The sequence below is a fragment of the Equus caballus genome, chromosome 13 (genome assembly GCF_041296265.1).
Source record: "Equus caballus isolate H_3958 breed thoroughbred chromosome 13, TB-T2T, whole genome shotgun sequence".
NCBI classification, from domain to species: domain Eukaryota; kingdom Metazoa; phylum Chordata; class Mammalia; order Perissodactyla; family Equidae; genus Equus; species Equus caballus.
This window is the reverse complement of record NC_091696.1, coordinates 52424732-52431190: the sequence shown is the minus strand read 5'-3', so window position 1 is coordinate 52431190 and position 6459 is coordinate 52424732. Positions and strand designations below refer to the sequence as shown.

The 6459-nt window shown below is 50.9% G+C and overlaps 1 protein-coding gene across 25 annotated transcripts in view; it reads left to right on the top strand.

Moving 5' to 3' along the window:
• MAPK8IP3 (mitogen-activated protein kinase 8 interacting protein 3) overlaps nucleotides 1–6459 on the top strand; it is a 53739-nt gene that overhangs the window by 1393 nt on the left and 45887 nt on the right. The gene's annotated exons all lie outside the window — the stretch shown is intronic.

Below are 6459 nucleotides of genomic sequence, written 5' to 3'. Positions count from 1 at the left end.
AAAGTAGAATGTTGAAATATTTGATTGTGTTCTAGATTTCTCCATAACCTGGAAATCGCTTATTTGTGAGCCAGTTAGAAGAACTGTGCAGGGAATACCACTTAACTTCATTCGCTCACCATCAGATGTTTAGGGCTGACTGTAGTGCCAGACCCAAACGGATTCGGGGGATGTGCGTTCCTGTCCCTGCTTTGCCTCTGTGACCTTGTCCTGGTCGCCTGCCTGCTCTGTATTTTGATTTTCCATCCACCAAATGAGTCAGTTGTCCTAGATGATCTCTAAGCCCTGACATTCTGTTTTTCCAGGCACTAGGTGCTGCTCTTTGATTTATGAATAGGAAGTTTCTTATTAAATGAGCTAAATTCTGTTTCAGTTAATTTGCCTTCATACATTCTTGACTTTAGATTGAAATAGAAAATTGTTCCAGCATTTAGGCTTTTTCTTAAACCAGAGTGGTTGATGCGCTAGTTTGGTTTAAAGCGTGTTTATAAAAATTAATAGTGCTTTGTGTCGTTCCTACTTAACGGTGGTTTATTTTGCTTTTGGGTTTTGTGTTTCTCTCAAGAGGCTGTTGTCTATTGATTGGGGTGCCAGCCTCCACTGATTTAAAGCTCTCAACTTAAGGGGATGGAAGAGCTCATAGGGTTTTAGAATTCAGAGTGGCCCTCGGCATTCCCTGGGGAGGGAACTGGCCCTGAGAAGTGGGGGATGGCTGGACCAAGGTCACGCGCCCTAGCAAAGCCAGGCCAGGACCCAGTCTACCCTGACTCCCGGCCAGGGCTCTTCTCCCCACGTCATGCTGCTGTGGGAGGTCAGAGAGCTGCAGCCCCAGAAGACGGGAGTTCTGGGGCTCCCCTCACCTGGCCATGGGGCTGTGGCTGCCTCCCTAGTGCTGGGCAGCACCCTCCACTTCTCTGACCACTCTCAGTGGTCATTTGGTGCTTGACTGAGATTTCAAGTGGGTTTGTTTTCTCTTATCCTGTACCTCTGTGTTCAACATAGTGGATGAGAAGGAAGTAAAAGGAGAAAACCAAGATGGACAACCTTAAGACTAAGAATCATAACCTTCTACCTTAAAAATTAGTCCTGCGTGGATTAGGCCTCTGCTCGGCTATGTGCAGTTCAGGTGCAGCGACAAGCGAGCGTGCTTCTGACTTCCCACTTACACTCCCCTGGACCAGGAGCTGGGGGTGTGTGTGTGGTTTGGAGGACACTGCCTTTGAGACCAAGGCCCACCATTGTCCCAGCTATTAAGAGAAGCTGCACAGAGCTTCCTGAGCAGAGAGCCACAGAGCAAACAAACGCTGGCTAGGCAGCATCGAGCCTGCGATCAGATGCTACTAGGATGCCCTTGGAGAGACCTCAAGTCATGTCACAACTCAAGAAAAGGGCCAAATACTGAAAGCGTTTTGGCATTCCAGCTCGTTTATTAAATCCGGCAGACATTCATTTTCAGTTTTGCGGAAAAGCCCACTGTGCATGGAGGATCGGCTGCTTTTTCTAGGCGGGGAATTGGGATCACAGATGTGTGTTGATAACACGAGAGCTGGAACGTCACAGGCTGCAGGCACGTCCCTGCGTCCCCGGCCACTCTGCTTGAGAAGGCTTAGTCAGAGCTGGGTAACCTGAGCTGCCTGCGGCCTTCAGAGCAGACAGAATCTGCAGCTTTTTTTATAGGAAGCCTTGAGCAGAGCAAACCCCTGTCCTCTACTTCTTGCTGGTAACAACCACAGCAGGGGACTGCAAGTGTGTTCTGCTCCCAGGGTAGCTCAGTGGATGGGAGTGACGGTCGCTAGACATGTGGAGTCCAGAGAGAGGGGCCGAGCCCGGAGGCTGCAGACACAGGCTTGAGCGCCAGCCCTGCCCTTGGGAGCCGCACGCCCTGTGACCAGTGTTCCCCTCTGGCCACAGTGGCTGCCTCTGTCAAGTGAGTGGGTTGCTAGACGTGGCAAGTCACTTTCCTCTCGAGTGCCAGGTCCCCGTCTTGGCTGTTGTTTGCCTGGAGAGTTGTGGCTAGGCGGAGTCAGCCGAGTCAGGGAAGAGCACCTTGCCGGGTACGTGGGGAGCCTTGGATGGCAAGCGTGGAGCATCTCCGTCTCCGATTGTGCGGCGTTTGCCCTTCTAGTCAAGACCAACGAGTCTCGCTCAAGCTTGCAGTGCTAGATGGACCTATTGCTGTCTTCCAGATTTTCTATAGAGACCTTACAAATGCTGGATCTTTACCCAATACAAAGTTTTTAAAAGCCGCTTCTCATTAGAACAGAGGTTGGAAGTGGGCGGTTGACTGGGACGGCCGGAGAGCGAGTAGGTGCCCCTCGGTAGTGTTGCCCAGTGTCACCCCAGGGAGGGCCGAGCAGAGGCCCCATTGCTCCATTTCCCCAGGCAGCAGAGAGCCCTCTTCCTGGCGGTGATCAAGCCCTTAGCTCACAGGAGGAAAAATTACGTTTGAGAGACAAGGTGTGAGTTTAATAGGCATCATTTACCTTATATCCGTCTTAGCCCTAAAGAAACGACTAGTAACACCCCCCAAACCCGTCACAAGCAATTCAAGTGGATGTTCTGTGGAAGACACACATACGGTCACGTGCCGCATAACGATGTTCCAGTCAACGGTGGACCGCGTGTGCGATGGTCGTCCCGTAAGATTTGCACCGTGGAGCCTGGGGGTGTGGTAGGCTGCACCGTCTAGGTTTGTGTAAGTGCACACTGTGATCGCACAGCGACAAAAGCGCCTAACGACGCGTTTCTCAGACCATTTCCCCGGCGCTGAGCAGCACACGACTGTATGTGGCTATTTGCTGAGACTTCGGCTTTTAGTGCTGTTTGAGAGGAGCGCCCGGCTGAAGGAAAGTTTTACCCCTCTCTGTTTTTCTAGTTGTATAAAAGTAATCCATCTCATAGAAGAACGTTTGGATAGAATTAAGCTGGAGGGGAGAAAGCCGTGATCTTACTCCATAGAGATTATCATTTTGCTTTTTTTCATAAGTGAATTAATACACTGAATCAGAAGTGTTTCTTTTTGTTTCTCGTATCACAAATAGTAAGTCCACCACTGCTTGGACAAGGTATGCGATTTCTTCTTCTGCCCTGTTGCAGTAGTAAGAGCAATTTTTCAAAACTGGTTTTTTTTTAGATGAAGCCGTCTGTACCAAAGTCACCAGGAGTACACCAAAAGTTCCCTAAAAAGTAGAAACAAATAAGTGTAGGAGAGCAAAGAGAGGTGCTTCTAGCCAGAGGATGTGTGGGAAGGTGCCGCCTTGCTGTGGGGGCCCCGGCCCCTGTTGCATGGCAGGAGCGCTCTGGGCCCTGTGGGGCGGTTAGGCAGCACGGCTGAGCGCTGCTACAGGTTAGTTCCTCCCAAACTAGGGTTGCTAAATTCAATTTAATTTCTGGCTTTTTATTTTTAAGTTTTTTAAGACTGTTTTGGAATAATTTATAGAAAAGTTGCAAAAGTAATATTCCGCACTCAGATTCCCAAATGTGAACATTTTTCTCCGTTACTCTTCTCTCTCTCTCTCCATCCATCCCTCTAGCTCTGCTGAGATCTTAGGGGTCCCACATGTCCCTGTGGTCTCCTCTGACCTGGATCGGTCCCTCACTTTCCGTTTTTCATGACTTTGGTGATTGTGACATCGCAGGCCAGTTATTTTGCAGGATGTCCCTCGGTTTGGCTTTCAGATGACCTCGTGACCAGATTCACGGCATGCAGCCTTGGCAGGAAGCCCCCGGGTGTGATTCTCGGAGTCTCTCAAATCCTTACTGTGTGCAAGACGGGTGTTGGGGAGGGGCACACAAGTGTAGGACAGACCCCTTTTCTCAAGTTCCCATTCATCACAAGGGTGGGAGGACGGCGTGTCCATTGCTCACCTGTCAGTGCTCGAGGAGGTACCTTTGACAGACACAACCCAAAACCGGGAGTGCTGTCAGCAGCCCGAGACAAGGTGATTTTCCAGATGTTTATTTCCTTTGCTCTGTTAAAAGTCAGGGCCCTGGGGCCGAGTGGTTAAGCTCGCGTGCTCCGTTCTGTGAGCCCAGAGTCTCCCTGGTTCGGGCCCTGGGTGTGGACCTCGCATCCATCATCAAGCCGTGCTGAGGTGGCGTCCCGCATAGGAGAACTAAAATGACTCACAACGAGAATACACAGCTGTGTACTGGGGGGCTTTGGGGAGAAGAAGAAGAAAAAAAAGAAGATTGGCAACAGATGTTAGCTCAGGGCCAGTCTTTAAAGAAAAAACGTAGGGCCCTGAGGTCATCCTCGCCACTTCTCCTGTCTAGTCGCTCACTAACTCCCGATCCTTCTTTTGGCCCGATTTTTGTTTTAATATGCCTTTTTCAATCCCCTTTGCCACCATGCTGGTTCCAGTAGCCACTGTCACACCGGGCTCCCCAGCTACTCTCTCTCCTCTCCCAACCTTCCTCCAGACACAGTGAACGTGTACGAAGGCGCAGCCCATCTTCCACTGTCGCTCTTCCGTTTATTCGCTCAACAGAACGTTCCGAGTGCCAAGCGTAACTGCAGGCTTTGGAGATTAGGTCCCTGCCGTCCTGGGGCGGCGCTTGACGGGGAGGTGTCGGGGAGACGCTGCCATACATTGAGATGGTGCTAAAGTGGGAGCATGGGATGTGGCCTGGAAGGTAGGGACGGGGACTACTTTGGGGAGAGAGAGAAAGCGACTCTCCCAGGAGGGGACCCCTCCTGCTTGAACCCCTCCAGGGCCTGGCCTTGTTCTACTGAGGTCCCCAGCCCCGCCTCCCTCCGGTCCCTGCGTCCTGCCTCTTCCTTCTGACCCCTCTGCACGCTGTGCCCGCTGCCTAGACCACTCGCCGGTTCCTTTGCACAACTGACTCCCTGGCATCTGGCACGGTGACTCACAGAGCACTCTCAGATGCTGGGTTCTTGAGTGAATAAGTGCTCGACTAGACTGAACGGTCCCTGTCGCTCCAGTCAGCACTCGCAGATTTCCCACCTGTGGAGCCAGGCACCATACTGTGCCTCACACCCCAGCATCCCCCCGGCTTCCTGCGTAACCAACGGGGCAGTGCCCTTCTGGTTCTGTCAGCCCCAAGGCCGGCTCTTTTCTCCCTGACCGCACACCCTAAGGAGCTGCTGGTCATCTGTGCGTGCGCAGATGAGGAGAGAAAGCGGCTTTGCTCTGCCTCCGGGCTCACCACGCTGAACTGGCTCCTTACTTCCTGAAGGTCACGGACTCTGCCTGGAGCAGCCATCTGTCCAACACAACTTTCTGTGATGATGGAAATTTCTATTTTGTGTTGTCCACACGGGGCCACTGACACTTCAGATGTGGCTCGTGCAATGGAGGAAATGAGTTTTTATTTTTATTTCGCTTTAATTAATTTAAGTTGCAACAGCCGCACGTGGCTGGGGCTCCCGTTCTAGGCAGCACAGCCGTCCGCAGTCTAGTGCAGTCACTGTCTTCTAAGGGCAGGCAATACACAGCCTTGTTAGTCAGCTTCAGGCAAGAAAGGAAGATGCGTAAAAGATGGGGTGGGTGTTTTTCAATGAACGTGTTCCAGAAAGAGGAGATCCCAGAGCAATGGGTTTTGACACAGGAGGCCAGACAAAAGAAAATGTTGTGACATGAACAGCAACAACAAAATGAATGCCAGCTGTTTAGGAAACAACAGAGGTGATGAAATTCTTGAAAGGCTGAGAAGAGGTCTGGTGGGGAATCCTAGCACCTAGAAATCGGCTGATGCTTACATCACACAGTTAAATCTTTGACCCTCCCTGGGCTGCTTTTCTTTCTCTTTCTTTTTTATTTTTTGGTAACAACTTTATTGAGGTCAGCGCACTAAACTGTACATATTTTAAGTGTGCAATTTGGTGAGTTTTGACACGTCTACACCCCAGAAACCATCCCCACAATCAAGATAATGATGGTCTCCCTCGTCCCCAAAGTTGCCTTGTGCACCTCAGGAATCTCTTCCTCCACCTCTCCCTGCTTCCCCCATCCCCAGGTAACCACCAGTCTGCTTCCTGTCACTGTAGATTAATCTGCATGTTCTAGAACTTGATGGAAATGGAATCACGCGGTCTATTTTTTTTGGTCAGGCTTCTTTCTCTCAGCGTAATGATTTTGAGATTCATCCAGGTTGTTGTGAGTGTTGTCCTTTCGTTCGTTCCTTTACTGTGAGCCGTGTCCCGCTGTGTGGGTGTTTATCCGTTCTCCCGTTGATGGAGTAGGAGCTACACTTCCCATAACCTCGCCCCATTTATCAGTTCCGTACCCTGAGTTACTCCCGCTGTAACTTGGGACAGGCACGGCTCGGGTGCAGCTTGTTCTGCAGGCAGCTGCGCACACTGAGGATACTGGAAGAAACGCAGTGAAACTGAGAGGTTAGAATCAGATGGTGGCCCAGCAGTGGGACTAGTGTGTCCTAAGAAAGCATCCCAGTGACCAGAGAGGAAAAGTGTCACTCCAGGGAAAAGTAACATTC